Raw genomic sequence first — 20,454 nt, 5'->3', positions numbered from 1 at the left:
AACTGAATAACAGTTTCATCTTACATAGATGATGCACTGTTTGTGTGTAGCATGTGATGTGAACCAAAATACTCTTAAGAGATCTGTCTATAACTTCAGACAGTTTTTTTTTTTTTTTAATTTACTTTGTGGTTTTAGTTTTTATACCAAAAATGTGTGTGATACCCACACTACGGATTGGATACCACCATCTTGACGGCACATTCACACTGATTACATATGTGAACATGTAAACAAATTGACAGTCTACACTACACTTCAGTCTACACATCAGATCAGTTTGCCACGACAACAAAGATTTCATTGGACAAGGAGCCCTGTCATACTGTAGTCTTACTCTGTCTACATTCCACTCTAACTAGACCTCGAGCTACACTTCAGATCTGCCTGCCACCAACACAAAGATTTCATGGGATGAGGGTTATTCTCTTACTCTACCTGTAGCCTTCTTGTAGTGGTTATTGATGCTTAAGTATTTCCCTCACTAGTATCATTTAATAAGTCTTCATAACAACTCCAATGCACCAAGACTTAACGACAGCTTCAATATTCGTCTCAGTATACCTCAGTATTTGAAGAACTGAGACTGACGCCAGAACAACAGGGACTTACATGCATTGAGAATAAAAAACAGCGCATTGAGAATGGCTAGCTACTAGCCGAAATCCGGATTTGCATAATAAAATCTAAAAAAAATGACTGATTGCTGCACTCTATAACTTATAAATATCTCAGTTGCCCACCCCCTTTTTTTTCTTTTTATTTGTGGCAAATTGCATTGGTCACTAATGTAAACACCCCCGTGAGTTTCCAACAAAAATTTGTCTTTTAAGAATCAAGGGTAACTAAATTGCACTGTAGCAGCATACATCTCTATTTAATAGGGAGAAATCACAGGTCACACCTACGGTTTCTTTCTAGTTATCCATTTTATCTGTTCGTACGGTAGTTTTTGTGTGTGAACATGAAGAGCAAAGTGAAGGAACTACCGGTATTTTATTTTCTGTGCGACATCGAGCAGTAGAATGGAATTAATGAGGTGTGTTTATCATTATGAATCCACATGTAACGTATATTTACGTTACATTTCTCAATCCGTGACTATGTAATGACTGTGACATTCAAAAACTTCTACGACTCGCATTCCTTCTTAGTGAGTGAACTAACAAACTAACTGAATATCCGTAGTTCAATTGTCACTTCATCTGCGTAACTTCTTCCAGCCGAATGTAAACTCTGGGATCGGTCCATCAGGAAGCTGTAACAGCCAGTTTGTCCTCTGCATTTCCCTTAAAACAAGAAATACCCGATAACTTCGCTCTTCCTTTTGAGTTTAACATTCATAACACTTCCGATCTCAACATAAAACTAAACGTGGACGATCAGAGGTGTTAATTGTGCGTCCCAACTCTCATAGTTGTTACAAGCAGGCTACGAAGCATGTAACATTATCAGAATTAAACTGTATTCGTTATTCAGAAATCAGAAACTACAACGGAAATGCTGACAGTAAATAAAGTCAAGTTTCCGGTATCATCTTTGCTTTTTAATATCGTCGAGCAAAGTGCAGTGGTATGTTGTCCTACTTGACAGTTCTGGAATTTCGCTGAAGCTGGACTTGTTACAATTACACTGTACTTTGACAGCATCACTGCGCTATTGCAATACTGCGTATTATACATATGTTAAAACCACAGTGTGTCTTGTTGCCATGTTGAGAACAGAAAATAATGGCGGGCTCGTAATCACCATCACTCCTTTATACTCAATGAACTTGCGCCACTCCCATCCCGTTTCTACCAAGCACTTTCCTTTCTAAATATTAGTCTACTCCGCAGTCAACTCTGTAGGAATCATCACCCAACGGTCCCGTGCACTTCAGCAATATCCAACTACAAAACGTGAAAACCATGCGTAAAGTCCCTGCTTGAGGAATTGCGTAATCACCATAGTTCGTCAATGATCCGACACTTTTTATATCTGTAACCTTCAATTATGAATTAGGACTGGTTTACATATTTTTTAAATATTATGTCAGATATAATTATGACATATTAAGACCCCCCCCCCAAACGAATAACGGATCGCAGTAACTCGTTGTCCGTTCGCGCGATGTGTCAGTGTGGCAATTCGTAGCTATGGATTGCTGATCGCTCAAACATCGATGAATGACATTTGACGTATCGCCACTGAGTGGCAATGTGGCTGTCTGAATGAGTCTGTTTATTAAGGATGGTTGTGTAGTTATGTTTCGTCTAGCTATGTCCACGTTGGTGTGGGTCTGCTTCTACAAGTATACTCAGCAAATCACTGTTACGTACATGGTGGCACTTACCATGGTACCAAGTTTTAACCCATAACTCACGAGGTGACTTTTCTGTAACGTGTACTACGAGGTGTGGTCTCCGAGAGCCCTATATTTAAACCAAGATTTAAGCTGTAAATCACTTGAAAATTTAATTTATGTTATATAACATTTATGGTTACAACTATATAAGTGATGTTTAAATACTCCTTGTTGATTTTATTGCACTAAATAAAGTCAACAGTATTTTATTTTGTATCAAGCAAAAATCACATACTTTTGTCAAGCTTTTTCAGTAGTACACAAAACGAATTGTTAGATAACTAAATTTTACGTTCTGAAAAGTTATAGTATCTCTGTAGACAGCAAATTTTCACATAAAACTAATTTCCGGGGTTTAAACTTGCATATAAAAACTGAACTCGACAGCTAGAAAAAGAAAGGCTGCAAAATTAATATTCAGTACTGAGATCTACCTCTTTCTTTACCACCACCCAGAACACATTTAATTTTAACTAACACCAAGTATTTTGTTGGAGAAACAGAAAGGTCCTCATCACCATTGTCCTGAAGTTCTTCCTCTGAATGTTTCTCTTGTTCGCTAGCAGAAATTTGATCACTGGCTACTGAAAAATCGTTGTCTTCTTCGTCTACTTCTTGTTCTATATCATTGACATCATTCTCCATACACTGACTAAAAATTTCATCGAACTTAGAGTGTGTAAAATTGTCACATTCTTGCTAACACATTTTGTACTGAACTGACGAAAGAAGGTCCTTAGTTTACGAGGCGCGGTCTAGCAGACCCCGTCACATGTCAACAACAGTCAAAAAGGCGATAACACAAGTGATGGTTCAAATGGCTCTGAGCACTATGGGACTTAACTTCTGAGGTCATCAGTCGCCTAGAACTTAGAACTACTTAAACCTAACTAACCAAAGGACATCACACACACCCATGCCCGAGGTAGGAATCGAACCTGCGACCGTAGCGGTCGCGCGGTTCCAGACTGTAGCGCCTAGAACCGCTCGGCCACCCCGGTCGGCAACACAACTGACAATAATAACTTGTACGGTTGGTGATTACAAGAGGATCTCATTCTCATTAGTCGTTTTACTCATTGCTGAGTGTCATGACCTCATTTCCTCACTCATTCTTACGTAGTTGGAACTTCAGACAGATGTCTTCATTCACAGGGATCTTCGGTCTTTCTTAACATGATGTGAAGAGGCAGGCTCGTAATCTTCTTCGCTTGATCCAGCCATCTGCTTGCTGCTCTCCCTCGTGGTCTTCTGCCCTCAGATTTTCCTTGCACTATAGTCTTCTCTCAATTATCCCCTTTCCTTCTCGAGATGTGCCCAAGGAACTGAAGGTATCTTTGGCTGACACGAGAAGATAATCTTCTGGTGATTTTAAGTTCTTCTATTATTGAAACATTTGGTATTTTTTGTGTCCACGGTGCACGTAGCATCAACGCGGCTCTTATTACTGCTTTTCACGGTCCAGGTCTCGCATCCGTATAAGAATACAGGGAACACCAATGCTTCTACCAAGCGCATCTTCGTTGTCTTGGATATTGCCCGATTCTGCCAGTGAGTTTGACCTTTGCGGCTCGACAAGAATGATTCGTCGTCTTATCTCTTTATCACACTTCCCTGTGCAATTGGTCAGAGAGCCTAGATATACATAATCACTCACTATCCCCAGATTCATTAAGCATCCTGTAAGTTGATTTTGATCGATGCCTTGGCGATTTATAACCATTAGTTTGGTTTTAGTTTCATGTTTATCTCTAGGCCAAGGTTTAGACTAATATCTTTCACTCTTGAGAACAGATTTCCAAGTTCTTCCTCACTTTCTGCTATGAGTGTAGTATCATCTGCGAAGCGTAAATTGTTGATTTTCCTGCCGCCAATTGAAATCCCACACCGTCTCAGCCATCCAGCGCTTTCCTGATTACACACTCTGCATAGGTCTTGTCTTTGTGGTCCCTACGCGAGCGATACGCGGCGTTGTAGCACATTCCTAGGTTCTTCACTCCAGTCAACGAAGGAAAATTAGGAGGAAAAAATCGTGCAGGCGCAAATAAATTTCTGTACCGTGCTACATGGGAGTGAGCATTGGCCGAGGGGGGGGGGGCGGGAAGATGGGGAAGGTGGTGGTGAGGGGGGCGGGGAGCGTTTAAATGGCCGCTTTTTCATGTTTTTTCAAATAGTGGAAACCGCGGCTCCTATCGTAAATGTTTCGCAGTACAAAACTTAACTACATTATTTCCTACGACAAAGATAATATTCATTTTTCCTCTAGGATTAACAGTTTCCGCGTTGCAGGGGATGGTAAAAATCGCAGATTATTAAAAACACTTTTTAACGGTATAAAATTAATGTTTTATTTTAAAATGAAGCGAGTTAGAAACAAGTATTGTGGACAAGTTGTATTCTGGGGTGTAACACGGGGAAGAGGGGAGATGGGTCGGCCAGTAGCGCGAGGGAAGTTAGGTAGCTGGACTGCGTTCATTCACTTCCCTTTACGAAGGTCTGCAAACAGCTGATTTCCCACTTCGTCTACCCTGCAGCATCACAAGAAGCAACTACGAGGTGTTCCACGGACCCTGCACAGCATGCCTTATGATGGCTGGTTCAAATGGCTCTGAGCACTATGCGACTTAATTTCTGAGGTCATCAGTCGCCTAGAACTTAGAACTAATTAAACCTAACTAACCTAAGGACATCACACACATCCATGCCCGAGGCAGGATTCGAACCTGCGACCGTAGCGGTCGCCCGGTTCCAGACTGTAGCGCCTAGAACCGCACGGCCACTAAGGCCGGCCATGCCTTATGAATCACTGGCGACGGAGTGAGCAGACATGCCTGAAGAGTGTTTATTTTGCACAAAATATCTTAATATTACAGGGAAAGCGAATATGAGTCACTGATAACACTGAAGTAAGAAACGCATAAGGACAGAATATACTTAAATCTCAGCACAGTTCTGCACTGCCAGAAGGTAAGTCGTTCATTAGTCGTCCGGTACGGCAAGTGTAGTGTTTTTTCCGGGAAAGGCAACTTGCCCCACCTCGAGCGCTGTTCACTTGTCAGTTCACAGACAGACTGTGCCTCTCCAGCAGTTTCCGTCCAGTTCTCTTATGTGGGGAGATAAAATAACTTCACCTACCTTGTGGTCATATAGCAGAGATTTCCAGAATGAGATTTTTCACTCTGCAGTGGAGTGTGCGCTTATATGAAACTTCCTGACAGATTAAAACTGTGTGCCGGACCGAGACTCGAACTCGGGACCTTTGCCTTTCGCGGGCAAGTGCTCTACCAACTTTTTTTTTTTAATCTCATTTTGTTCGCTTTTGTTCGTTGCATTTGCTCGGGGCGGACGTCGTAAGACATCCGTTTAAGTTCGTTGTTGATCGATTAACTCAGTTTTTTTTTTTTTTTTTTTATTACAGAGGGCAGCTAACATTCTGACCGAACACGCTGAGCTACCGTGCCGGCTGACCAACTGAGCTACCCAAGCACGACTCATGACCCGTCCTGGTAGAGCAGTTGCCCGCGAAAGGGAAAGGTCCTGAGTTCGAGTCTCGGTCCGGCACACAGTTTTAATCTGTCAGGAAGTTTCATATAGCAGAGATGTTTTCGGTTTATTGAGTATTATTTGCAGTTTTTGCATGAACTACTATGTAAAAAAGTTGAATAGCTGGAGCTGACAAATGTCTAGTATACTGAAGAGCGTAACATGCAGCCAATATGTATTAGACAATTTCGATTTTATTGTCTCCACTATTAATGACTGCGATACTTTTCACAACATGATGCGAGTTAATGAACATTGCGCTCTGATTTAAATATATGGCCGAAAGAGTCAGCCTACAGGAATTGTGAAACGAACCTTGTCATGCAGGACCGTGTGCCACAAAGGGCACAGATTCACCACGAGATGGGGAAACTCACAGGCGTCTATTGTCTATTGAGGCCCAAGTGCTGTAGTGTGCGAGTGATACAGATGAGAACCTACGTCATAGGGAAACCCAGTAGAAGGCGTAGCCAGGGAGACGTAGCAGTGTTAAATATGGCGGACCTAAGATCGGCCATAAAGGGAAGCATTTATGAAAACTATTCAATTCTGTAGTAGTGCAGGGAATGAAGCCACAGTAATTTTAACTAACCATACTTCATAAAATTTCATGGTGATCCCAATAAAACTTTAATATTGATCATATCTATAATACTTTAGGATTTACTGTTAAAGTGAAATTAACGAGTTTTGTAACAAAGACCTGAATGCTAAAATCTGAACGCTTTGGTCGATCTTAACGATCGACATTTCATATAGAAGCGCATCATTGAAATGACAGATGTTGCAAATATCAACTCTGTAACTTTATTTGTTTAAAAGATATAGTAAATTTAAATTATCACTATTTCAGTTAAGCAACAGATCATCATTTCCTCCACACAAAACACATTGAACGATGACAGTATGACACCTTACTGAATCATTAGGTAATAGATATTTGTTGTAAAGTTTAGTGCATAATAGTTACATTTGTTCTTTATTTATTTATCAGAATGCACATTGGTGCAAGGCTACTGGCCATGACATTCAAAGCTAAGAAGGAAATTGTATTGGTTTTATGTAAAAGTATTTAACGTTTATTATGTAATGATTGTTATTGTTACTTTATATAGTACGTGAAAGTGGTCAAGCTTGGATTATTTAAATATGTTAAAAAGTAAAACAATGTAGAATAAGCTGTAGCCGATCAGACGGACAGCTTCAGGAAAGGGAACTGCACTAGTCAGTTGAGCGAGTATGTTCGGCGCGCGGTTAGCGCGGCCGGGACGGGCAGAGGGACAGTGCTGGTGCAGACGCGAAAGCGGACAGTTTGTCTGGAGACACCGAAGGGTACAGTTCAGATTGAGACGCGAAAGCGGACGATCGGTCTTTAGGCAGCTAGGAGGTGAAACAACTTAGAAAATTTCGCGTTGTGTGGTATCGCGGGACTTAGTCTCTGAGCGGTGATCACCCGCGCGTCTGGTGTGAACTTTTAACTTTTCGTGTAAATATCGAGGTGGAGTCTCGGACTTGCGTTTCGTGATGACACTGTGAATGACAGAACTGTGTCAAATAGATATGCGCTCGAGTGTAACAGTAACTCTAAATACGACCACTTTCGCTATAAGTTTGCTTTCTGAATATACATTATTGTAACTAAATCGCAACTGTGGGGCCTACATCATTTATGGGTCGTTAATTTAGTTCCCGATATTATTATTACTGTTATATGTTATATTAACTTTGCATTTCGCAAACTTGCCATCAGCCGGACAATTTAACCAAAGGGTCACAAGTGTCTAATTTAGGGCGTTTAATGCGACACGAGCGGTTCAACCCTTAGACGAGTTTGAGCCAAGACATTTCGACGAAGAGGAACCGCATGTGAGTCCGAACATCTTTGGGATGTTAGCTCGCAATGGGGGTATCAAATGCATCACTCCAGCCTCAGCTCTCCCGAAATCTGAAGAGCCTCAGACGCTTAAATTTTCCCCCTCTGAAACAGAAGTAGTTTACCTAAGTGTTACAGAACATCAGACATTTCAACATAAGACAAACAATGCATTACAGCAGTCTGTTGTTCAACTTCTGAACATGATCGGTCCCATTCCATCGGACATATTCACAACCATCTTGGAAGATATACTGCGGATGTGTGGTAAGTAGCCTACATTACAAGTGACAAAAATCCTGAATGGAAAAGATTTATGCATTCTACCAGCAACACAATCAATGATGAGAGAAGTGCAGTAATTTTTTGGTCATTCATTAATTCATCACCAAGTGACTAAAACTCAATTAAAGGGCTTTACAACATGCTGTGCCGGCCGCGGTGGTCTAGCGGTTCTGGCGCTGCAGTCCGGAACCGCGGGACTGCTACGGTCGCAGGTTCGAATCCTGCCTCGGGTATGGGTGTGTGTGATGTCCTTAGGTTAGTTAGGTTTAAGTAGTTCTAAGTTCTAGGGGACTTATGACCTAAGATGTTGAGTCCCATAGTGCTCAGAGCCATTTGAACCAACATGCTGTCAACGACAAACAGCAGAAGATACCACTTTCACCAACCCAATGCCATTCCAACCTGCACTACATAGGTCACTGACAACATCATTCTTAGAAACTGAACACACAGGAACGCAATATTCAGTTTCCTTTCCTAATTTTCATTCGTGCATTATTTCTTCAAATGTTCAAATGTGTGTGAAATCTTATGGGACTTAACTGCTAAGGTCATCAGTCCCTAAGCTTACACACTACTTAACCTAAATTATCCTAAGGACAAACACACACACCCATGTTCGAGGGAGGACTCGAACCTCCGCCGGGACCAGCCCATTATTTCTGACTGTGTGGTCAGGTGTTACGTGGTGCTGAATTTTACCCAAATTCATTGACAGTCCATTTGCAGAGAACCAGTCACTAATTTTGAAGAAAACATTATTTACATTTTCAAAAGTGCATCTACATCTGTATACTCCGCAAGCCACCTTACTGTTTGTGGCGGAGGGTACTTCTGGGACCATTCGCGAATGGCGCGAGAGAAGAACGTGGGTAAACTTCCCAATTAGCTCTAATATCTCGGACTTCCTCGTTGTGGTCATTTCGCGAGATATGAGGTACCGCATTGGCGTAACTAAGGTTTTGGGAGCCCCGCTGCAAGTAAGTTTTGGGGCTTTTGTTAACTAAAGAACAAATATGATAAAATTAGGCACTCACACATCACAATTCAGATTAAAAGTAAAATATATGAATTTTCTGGCCTGTTGTATTATCATAAGAATAATTGCAGCTAAACTATCTTTTGATCCTACTTTCTCTAAGGAAAGGTTCAAAATGGTTCAAATGGCTCTGAGCACTATGGGACTTAACTTCTGACGTCATCAGTCCCCTAGAACTTAGAACTACTTGAACCTAACTAACCTAAGGACATCACACACATCCATGCCCGAGGCAGGATTCGAACCTGCGACCGTAGCGGTCCCGCGGTTCCAGACTGTAGCGCCTTTAACCGCTTGGGCAACCCGGCCGGCCTCTAAGGAAAGGCCCGTGAGGCTTGCGTGATCTGCTACTTATAATTTTTAGTTTAGTCTCTTCAGTTTACCTTGGAATAATCCTCTATCAGTGCTAAAAGATGCATTTTGCGCATTAACTTTCAAGTTGAGAAGAACAATCTGTTCCTGGTGAATCTGCGTCTTGCGTCTATTGCTAGTGGTCCGTTTTCAAATTGTGCATCACCAAAATTTACTCTTGGTTCCTTTTAGAAGCTGGTACCGTGTCCTCTATGAACTTGCAAACTGTCAGAAACTTCCCGCGTCTCGTTTTTGCAACTGTGTTGGTTGCCAGTTTCAACTTTTACATCGTCATTTTTTTCTCCAGTTCCACTTTCAAAAAATGGCTCTGAGCACTACGGGACTTAACATCTGAGGTCATCAGTCCCCTAGAACTTAGAACTACTTAAACCTAACTAACCGAAGGACATCACACACATCCATGACCGAGGCAGGATTCGAACCTGCGACCGTAGCGGTCGCGCGGTTCCAGACTGAAGCGCCTAGAACCGCTCGGCCACACCAGCCGGCTCCACTTTCATTATTAACTTTAGTACATATCTGCCCTGGGCATGAAGCTGCGCTGGAGTCTTCATTGTATTTTCAACTTCTTCTCGGCAGTCTTTTAAATTTCGCTTTTAAGCACCACTTAAATAAGACCTTTTTTTCTAGACATTGTCGTTTTAACTTAATGCAAAATTTAAAAGAAACTCAAATAAGAAAAAAAAAATAGCAGTACGTTTTACATGACCGTAAGCGTAGCTTAGATGAAGAGGAAATAAACTTCATTACACAGATTACTGAAGTACACAATTGTGATGTCTGAGTCACTTTCTAATAACAGTTCACATTGAGGTGACGAAAGTCATGGGATACCTCCTAATATCGTGCCGGACATCCTTTTGCCCGGCGTAGTGCAACAACTCGACGTGGCACAGACTCTGCAAGTCGTTGGAAGCCCACTGCAGAAATATTGAGCCATGCTGCCTCTATAGCCGTACATAACTGCGGAAGTTCCAACTACCATTCCGCTTTCGAAGCCTGTTAATTCCCGTCGTGCGGCCATAATCACCTTTTCACGTGAATCCCCGAGTACAAATGGCAGCTCCGTCAACGCACTGCCCTTTTTACATGCTTCTCTATATGTGCATATCGCTAATTGTCAGCTCAGCGTACTTGCACTATTACACGGCGTCTATCACAAACGTACAAAGAACTTCAGGGAATGTTAGTAGGGGAGTTTATTGTTGTCAACGCCAACGGAGGGAAATACACTCCTGGAAATGGAAAAAAGAACACATTGACACCGGTGTGTCAGACCCACCATACTTGCTCCGGACACTGCGAGAGCGCTGTACAAGCAATGATCACACGCACGGCACAGCGGACACACCAGGAACCGCGGTGTTGGCCGTCGAATGGCGCTAGCTGCGCAGCATTTGTGCACCGCCGCCGTCAGTGTTAGCCAGTTTGCCGTGGCATACGGAGCTCCATCGCAGTCTTTAACACTGGTAGCATGCCGCGACAGCGTGGACGTGAACCGTATGTGCAGTTGACGGACTTTGAGCGAGGGCGTATAGTGGGCATGCGGGAGGCCGGGTGGACGTACCGCCGAATTGCTCAACACGTGGGGCGTGAGGTCTCCACAGTACATCGATGTTGTCGCCAGTGGCCGGCGGAAGGTGCACGTGCCCGTCGACCTGGGACCGGACCGCAGCGACGCACGGATGCACGCCAAGACCGTAGGATCCTACGCAGTGCCGTAGGGGACCGCACCGCCACTTCCCAGCAAATTAGGGACACTGTTGCTCCTGGGGTATCGGCGAGGACCATCCGCAACCGTCTCCATGAAGCTGGGCTACGGTCCCGCACACCGTTAGGCCGTCTTCCGCTCACGCCCCAACATCGTGCAGCCCGCCTCCAGTGGTGTCGCGACAGGCGCGAATGGAGGGACGAATGGAGACGTGTCGTCTTCAGCGATGAGAGTCGCTTCTGCCTTGGTGCCAATGATGGTCGTATGCGTGTTTGGCGCCGTGCAGGTGAGCGCCACAATCAGGACTGCATACGACCGAGGCACACAGGGCCAACACTCGGCATCATGGTGTGGGCAGCGATCTCCTACACTGGCCGTACACCACTGGTGATCGTCGAGGGGACACTGAATAGTGCACGGTACATCCAAACCGTCATCGAACCCATCGTTCTACCATTCCTAGACCGGCAAGGGAACTTGCTGTTCCAACAGGACAATGCACGTCCGCATGTATCCCGTGCCACCCAACGTGCTCTAGAAGGTGTAAGTCAACTACCCTGGCCAGCAAGGTCTCCGGATCTGTCCCCCATTGAGCATGTTTGGGACTGGATGAAGCGTCGTCTCACGCGGTCTGCACGTCCAGCACGAACGCTGGTCCAACTGAGGCGCCAGGTGGAAATGGCATGGCAAGCCGTTCCACAGGACTACATCCAGCATCTCTACGATCGTCTCCATGGGAGAATAGCAGCCTGCATTGCTGCGAAAGGTGGATATACACTGTACTAGTGCCGACATTGTGCATGCTCTGTTGCCTGTGTCTATGTGCCTGTGGTTCTGTCAGTGTGATCATGTGATGTATCTGACCCCAGGAATGTGTCAATAAAGTTTCCCCTTCCTGGGACAATGAATTCACGGTGTTCTTATTTCAATTTCCAGGAGTGTACCTGGTGTGGGTAGTGCATTCCAGAACGCTACCTGCCGTACCGCCCATGGCTTGAGTAGAAAACTAGGCTGGTGGAATCTGCAGACTCTGCATAGTGCCGGCCGCTACACGCTGTAGCATTCCCGTAAACGTTAAACAAGAAGGGTGCGAAATGTTTTCTGGCACGCTTCTCCTTAATGAGTTTCCATGTCTAAACTGAATATAAGAAGAGATTTTTAAATAAATCATTAAAATCAGTTTGCCACCCTCCCCCCACTCCCTATACCCCCATGACTCTCCCCACCCCGCATTGTGGGGTCTGCGGGGCGGTTATTTACGCCACTGCGTGGGAGGAGGTAGTACGTTGTCCGACTCTTCCCGGAACGCATTCTCTCGGAATTCCACTAGCAAAGGTCTCTGTGATGCACAATGCCTCGCTTGTAACGTCTGCCGCTTGAGTTTGTCGAGCACTTCTGTAAAGCTCTCGCGCCGACTAACACGATCCTGAGACGAAACCGCCCCGTCTTCGGTGGATCTTGTCTGTCTCTTCAAATGGTTCAAATGGCTCTAAGCACTATGGGACTTAACACCTGAGGTCATCAGTCCCCTAGACTTAGAACTATTTAAACCTGACTAACCTAAGGACATCACACACATCCATGCCCGAGGCAGGATTCGAACCTGCGACCGTAGCAGAAGCGCGATTCCGGACTGAAGCGGCTAGAGCCGTTCGGCCACAGGGCCGAATACGGGTAAAGGTGTGCGTATTGAAATACAGACATATGTAAACAGGGACACTACGGCGCAGTTGTTAGCTCGGTTACTGGTGCTACAATGGCAGGTTATCATGGTTTAAGTGAGTTTGAACGTGGTGTTATAGTCAGCCTACGGGCGTTGGGACGCGGCATCTCCGAGGTAGCGTTGAAGTGGGAATTTTCCCGTACAACCGTTTCACGAGCGTACCGCGAATATCATGAATCCGGTAAAACATCAAACCTCCGACATCGCTGCGCTCGGAAAAAGATCCTGTAAGAACGGGACCAATGACAACTGAAGAGAATCGTTCAACGTGACAGAAATGCAACCCTTCCGCAAATTACTGCAGATTTCAGTGCTGGGCCACCAACAAGTGTCAGCGTGTGAACCATTCAACGAATCATCATCGATAGGTGTTTCGGAGCCGAAGGCCCACTCGTCTACCCTTGATGACTGCACGACACAAAGCTCAACGCCTCGCCTGCGCCCGTCAACACCGACATTGGACTGATTCCTGGAAACATGTTGCTTGTTCGGACGAGTCTCGTTTGAAATTGTAGCGAGCGGATGGACGTGTACGGGTATGGAGAGACAACCTCATGAATCCGTTGACCCTGCAGGGGATTGATAAAGCTGGTGGAGGCTCTGTAATGGTGTGGGGCGTGTGCAGTTGGAGTGATACTGGGACCCTTGATACGTCTAGATACGACTGACAGATGACACGTACGTAAGCATCCTATCTGATCACTTGCATCCATTCGCGTCCATTGTGCATTCCGACGGACTTGGGCAACTCCAACAGGACAATGCCACACCCAACTCGTCCAGAATTGCTACAGAGTGGCTCCAGGAACGCTCTGAGTTTAAACATTTCTGCTGCCCACCAAACTCCCCAGACATGAACATTATTGAGCATATCTGAGGTGCCTTGCAACGTGCTGTTCAGAAGAGATCTCCAATCCCTCGTACTCTTACGGATTTATGGACAGCCCTTCAGGATTCATGGTGTGAGTTCCCTCCAGCACTACTTCAGACATTAGTCTAGTCCATGCCACGTCGTGTTGCGGCAGTTATCCGTGCTCATGGGGGCCCTACACGATATTAAACGAATGTTTAATGTCACACGAGATGGAAAAAACAAGGAAGGTACAAATTAATTTAATCTTAAGTTTAGAGAAAAATAAAGTACGAAATGAAGGAATGACAGACAGATTAGGCGTCTTAAGAAATCCTTAGCAAACCATTTCAAGAAAAGGATACATGTTGAGGGAATATATACCTATGTATACAGAACTAGGTTATCCGGCCACAGGACTAACAGTGGGCGGGGAAGTTACATAGCGAAACAAAGACTGGAAATACGAATATAGAGCAATGAAGACATTTCTTAGGAAGTGTGTAGGATAGGGAGAAACTAGAGAGAATATTGACTGAGAAATTCGCACATGCAGGCAATCCATGAACGTGCAGCAAGTCACCGTTTATATACCCGCATGCAACTTTCTGGAACAGCAGCTGCTTTACGGTTAGTGGAAAATTAAAGAGGACATTCCGATGCTTCAATGTGTGAAGGCCCGCTATAGAAGGAATAATTGAGTCGTGTTGATCAATATCGGGGTTCTCGCTAGTCCTAAATAAGAAGCAAATGTCGCACAAACGTTTTTGAGTCGAAAGTAGATGTATTTGCGCGTGTGAAGGAAACAGGTAGTGATGAGGGAAACGCAGTAAATTCCAGTTTTAGAAAGTGAATCACGTAGTACAGAACAAAAGCGGAATCTATGAAATCGCTGAAATTGCGCACTTTATGTCAGCTTTTAGTTTCCGTATATTGTGAGACAGCTGGATTACAAAAATGGAATAAGAGAAACAGACAAATGTTTTCATTGTTCTAAACTTTGTGACATTGTTTTAATTATGGATATTACAGTTGGAAAAAGTCGTTATAAATGTGTAATGGTTTTAAGAATAACCTATTGCAGCGATCGGCAAACTCTTTAGGCAACAGAGCCAAATATCAATAGCACAACTATTGAAATTTCTTTTGGGAGCCAGGTATTCTTAAACTTTAATTGTGGCTCTCCTAAGATGCGTTTTTCTAAAAACGTCAATCTGATTACGTTCGCTGATGTCGGCTCTTTCCAGCTTGTATACTTGTTCGTCTACCTCCTTTCGTTCATTGTTCCCTTTACGTGGAAACCGTCTCAACATACCTTTCTCAGTACTCTAACTACACCTCCCTTCACTCCACAAAGCTCCCTAAAACTAACTTAATAAACTTTAAGTACCGTTTTAAGAGTTAGTTAAACTAAATATACGTTGGATAAAACTTGATATCAAACTTAATAGCCGACATTACTTATTGATAAAATTAAATTTTAAGCCATGCATAAAATTGAATCATGACAATGTAAACACCAATGTGGACAATGGTGTTGCTTTTCCGTGAACAGTTTGCTTAAGTCAGTTCCGTATGTGGTTGTTTTTAATTTTAGGCACGATTCCAGGTCATCAGTAAGACGAATTCTCAATTTACACTAGATAGGTTTTATGCATGAAAATGAATGCTCGTATAAAAATGCAGACCCGAATGAGAAAAGAACAGCAGACGCTAGTTTTTTCAGTTAATTGTATTAGTCAGGAACACTATTTCAGATGTTAGAAACCAACATATCTTTCTTCTCCAGGTCTTTCAAAGCAGACAACTTTTTTCCAAATATTTCTGTATCAGCGCAAAGACTGACCTTGGAACTCCACAATTCTTTGTTCTAAAACTCAACAATTGCATTCCAAAGTTTCAGTTGCCAATATTAAAGGGATAAAGCTTTGATTCTACTACAGTAGCATTAAAACGTTTTTTTAATTTTTCTTCACAATGCCAATGTTTTGCTGTTCCTGAATTCCTGAAACCTGTTACAAACGATTCCCTCATATTTCAAAGTGTTACTTTTAATAGAAAGTCAGTTTTACAATACACTCGAAAATATCGTGTTTCTTCACCGTTAATGATACTGGTGACCGTATTACGATATCAATAAGGATGAGAAAGAGAGCAAAAATTAATCATCAGAGATCCGTTACAGGTGGAGGACAATAGTGGTCAATAACAGGGAAAGGATTCGGAAGGCGTCTTGATATTCCTACGAAGTGATTTACGATAACCATGATAAAATGAAACCACTCGTATAAAAATACCATTCTCACGAATACGAACCTACCGTCTTAACTAGTGCACCGTGTAAGTCGCTGAGGGTTTGAAGCGTTCCTGTGAACCAGTCAAGCGAAGGGTATCGCGGGGCGGACAACATGTCCTTTTGTAACAAAGGAACTGGATGAAATTGTAATTTCATTCTTCGAGAGCTGCAAGATCACTAGTGGTATCTGTTCTTTCGGACATGACCGAAAGAACAGATACCATCTTCATAAAGGAAATGGAGTACGTCCAACATGCCTTTGTTCCTTACATTGCTTCTCGGAACTGGAGAACAAAGCAGCTGTCTAATTTTTGCTTTACCATGCGTACACCGAAGGACCCTCTACATAACAATATATTGCTGGCAATTCGGCAGCAACATCACCTGCAAACAACTTTTCTCGTCGACCCCGTCATAAACGGGCGATTTTCCAAGCAAGTTCAACCACACCACTGAGCCTGCTGTGGTTAAAAAAAAGGGGGGGGGGGTACGTTTAGCAGCCGTGATATTTCATCTGAAAATGTCGAGTAATACTTATAAAAACTGGAGATGCAAATTACCTGGTGTTTAACTAAAACCCCTTTTTACTTTTAAATAAATTTCTTGATATCACTGATTCCAAAATCATCAGCAGGAATTGTGAACATTGCGACCATTGTTATATTTTTATGAAATTCTGCTTCTGCAGAAATAGCTTCAAAGCGCTGATCAATGCGAAATCTCATAGACAATCGGGGCGCTTCCAGTCAGCCATATTTATACTCGACAAATCGTCGCCAACAATTTACCGTATCGCTTTGGAAATATGAGCGATCAGCCATTCATCGATGGGATCTACTGACAGGCCGTGTGTCGTTTTGATCCGACGTTTTAGGGCGGGGGGGGGGGGGGGGCGCAACCCCTCACTGCCGGGTGTAACTGCGTTTCACTGGGCGCTGGGGTATTATACTAGACTAATGAAGCGCTACTTTGGGAAAAAAAGCTATAAAATTTATCAAAATTACGCACAGCCGTTAAGCAGGAAGAGGTATTGTGGCTAAGCGGAAACAGATTTTTTTCACTGTGGATTTATCATATACAGTGAATCGGTAGCTCAGTGGTAGCCGGCACTGTAGCTCAGCGCGTTCGGTCAGAGGGTTAGTCGCCCTTTTAATAAAAAAAACTGAGTGAAGGGATCAAGGATGAACTTGAGAGAATACCATGGGCACCCGACCCGGGCAAATGCAACGAACAATAAAAAAGCGTAAAGAGCAAGATTATCGATCCAAAAGGCCTCCGGTACGATTCTGGTTCACTACTAAGATTTTTAACTGCCACTTATCACTCCTTTGACCTCTGTCAGTGTTTGTTTGTATGCAAAATGCCGAACTGACCCGTGATTCGGAGCCCACGTTTGTTAGTCACAGCCCACGTTTAATTGTTGGTCACCCTACGACAAGCTGGGTAAGTCAGTTCAAAAGTCGGAGGAAGGCAACGGCATACTACGTCCAGCGGGCCCCTGCCTTGTCAAGCACAGTAGCTCTGAAATCGGCCTTCGAGTTGATAACAGAATCGCTGAAGGACTGGCAGGAAAGAGCATAGTACACATTGTAGTCTTTAACGCATAGCTGAGACCTGGAGCAAAAAATTTTTGGTCTCTTTGAGCCGTCCAATAATTACATCCTTAAGTAAACCTGAACATGAGAACGCATTGCCACATCCTGTTGCAGGATACCATCTTTTTGAAGATAGCTACACCGCGAACAAGGTTTTTATGGTATGCCTGAAAGATACAAATTACAACGTACGATAGTAGCCTAGTGTTGGATTAGTCGCTAAATAAAAATTGGTCAGCGGTGGGAAGGACTCCCGCTCTCAGAGTTCCTTACATACTCTATAATTAGGTATACAGACAGTTTGTCCATCTCAGGAATCGAGAATCCCGACGATTTTTGCCAGTTATCGACATTGATACTGGTAAGATATCGGTCTGGGGATTCCAAACTTTCCAGAATGTTTTAAAAAAATATTTTTGTTGTGTTACATAATTACAAGTTAACGTCTTCCAGATTTTTTTCTTTTACTTGTGTTGTTAAATCTCATTTCTTGCCAAATTTCATGACTCTAGCCCAGCAAAAAGTACGCTACAGGTTGTAATAAGTATGTTTGCGAGTATCAAAATAAGACATAAATGGTTCTATATTTTAACTTCAATGACTTAGAAGCTTACATTTATTACACAGCCATGGGACCGTAGACCTTAGTATGTGACATCAATTCCAACTTAACAGGTCTATCTGCCCCTGAGAAAAAGTATTTTAACAGTCAGACAGACGGACAACAAAGTGATTGTGTAATGGTTCCGTTTTTATGTACTGAGGTACAGAATCCTAAAAACAACCAACGTGTTTTCCTGTATATTTGCAGACACCTAAACGACAGTGCGATATAGAGTTTTAATCTACGGAAGATTTAATTTGTTTTATTAAATAAGTTATTTAATTCTCGCAGTGCCGTGATTGCAACAATAAAATACAGTCGAAAATTTTTTCGTGCTTGAAGATGTGACCATAGGATCTACCATGGCAATACATAAGAAGAGAGCATTTTTGCGACTGAGATTGGCGCTTATCCTTGTAAACGTTAACTCAGGCTGGTTGCGTGATATGCCTTATTTTAGTACATCAGTAATTGCCGGTAATTGTTTCTTTGTTGTTGTTTCATACTGATCGGTTTCAGGAAGTACCGCCCATCTTCATATCAGTTAAACAGTTAAAAAATAAATGACAACTGGGTTCTAACCGTGTGTTAACAGAGGTAAGATTTTTTCCTATCAAAAGCAATACAAACGCTTTCTAACTCCTTCTCATAGTTATACAGTCACTGTGAATTTCACTGTCATATACTAAATTCAAACTTGTATGCTACCGCTTCGTACAAAATTTTTAAAAGAAATCTGAATGGTGCAAAAAGCCCATAGTATTAATGAGTATCCTCTACATGTTCAAATGGATTTAAAAATACAATCTTGAAATAATTTATACAAAAACGTTCCAGAGGAATAAACATAAAACGTTAAAGAGGATTTACTAGACTGAGAAACATATTTTAGGAAAGGGAAACAGTTAAAGAAAACTTTTTAAGAATGTGTCCTTTCTTCGTTTCCATTAGGCCATCGCAGAAGGAAGCTGTGCGAACAGATCCAAAAATGCGCGACACTGCGTGAAATCTGTAAGTTTGAAATTATATAAAAAAATACAGCAATAGACAGACGGAAAATACAGTCTTCTTCTTCCTCTTGTGCCACGCCCCGCATCTGCGCACGGTCGGCGGGGTTATGAACGGATTTGGTACGGTTAATTTAACGGCTTGCCCGTCGCACTTCCTGTAGCCACCCCATTAGAATGCGCTTACCATAACTGTCTTCGTGTAGTGCTATTCATGTGAAAGTGTGCGAAAGTTTTCTAAATGTTTGCGAATCGTGTAACTGAGGCACAATTTGGGTACCAGGCCGGTATACACCTAGCACAGCGATCTTCAAACCTTTCCGCACAAGAGCCAATTTTGACATTGTGGAGCGGTACCTCCAACCGCATGGGTACTGATCTTATTATTAACTGGTAAACTACTTAACACAGTATGTTGTGAGCGCCCAACAGACTATGTATAGTAAGGGCGCGTTAAGTTGACCGTCGGCCCCCTACTACCGATCTCTAAAAGTCGGCACCATTCGGAACGCTTCGTGTCGACTCTGTTTCAGGATGCTGCGACACCAAAGTTGTGACACTGTAATTACCTTATAAAGTGTTGTAATGTTGTCTCTGTGAGCAGATGATTAATAGATTTATGCTTCATAGATTTGTACATATACACTACTGGCCATTAAAATTGCTACACCAAGAAGAAATGCAGATGATATACGGGTATTCATTGGACAAATATAATATACTAGAACTGACATGTGATTATATTTTCACGCAATTTGGGTGCATAGATCCTGAGAAATCAGTACCCAGAACAACCACCTATGGCCGTAATAACGGCCTTGATACTCCTGGGCATTGAGTCAAACAGAGCTTGGATGGCGTGTACAGGTACAGCTGCCCATGCAGCTTCAACACGATACCACAATTCATAAACAGTAGTGACTGGCGTATTGTGACGAGCCAGTTTTCAATTGGTGAGAGATTTGGAGAATGTGCTGGCCAGGGCAGCAGTCGAACATTTTCTGTATCCAGAAAGGCCGGTACAGGACCTGCAACATGCGGTCGCGCATTATACTGCTGAAATGTAGGGTTTCGTAAGGATCGAATGAAGGGTAGAGCCACGGGTCGTAACACATCTGAAATGTAACGTCCACTGTTCAAAGTGCCGTCAATGCGAACAAGAGGTGACCGAGACGTGTAACCAATGGCACCCCATACCATCACGCCGGA

General features: G+C 43.1%; 1 protein-coding gene across 7 annotated transcripts in view; it reads right to left on the bottom strand.

Annotated features, from left to right (window-relative positions):
- The window catches only part of LOC126174902 (probable phospholipid-transporting ATPase IA), a 639,177-nt gene that overhangs the window by 232,294 nt on the left and 386,429 nt on the right, over positions 1 to 20,454 (bottom strand). The gene's annotated exons all lie outside the window — the stretch shown is intronic.

The sequence above is a fragment of the Schistocerca cancellata genome, chromosome 3, assembly GCF_023864275.1.
Source record: "Schistocerca cancellata isolate TAMUIC-IGC-003103 chromosome 3, iqSchCanc2.1, whole genome shotgun sequence".
In the NCBI taxonomy this organism is placed as follows: Eukaryota; Metazoa; Arthropoda; class Insecta; order Orthoptera; family Acrididae; genus Schistocerca; species Schistocerca cancellata.
This window is presented reverse-complemented; position numbering and strand designations above follow the sequence as displayed.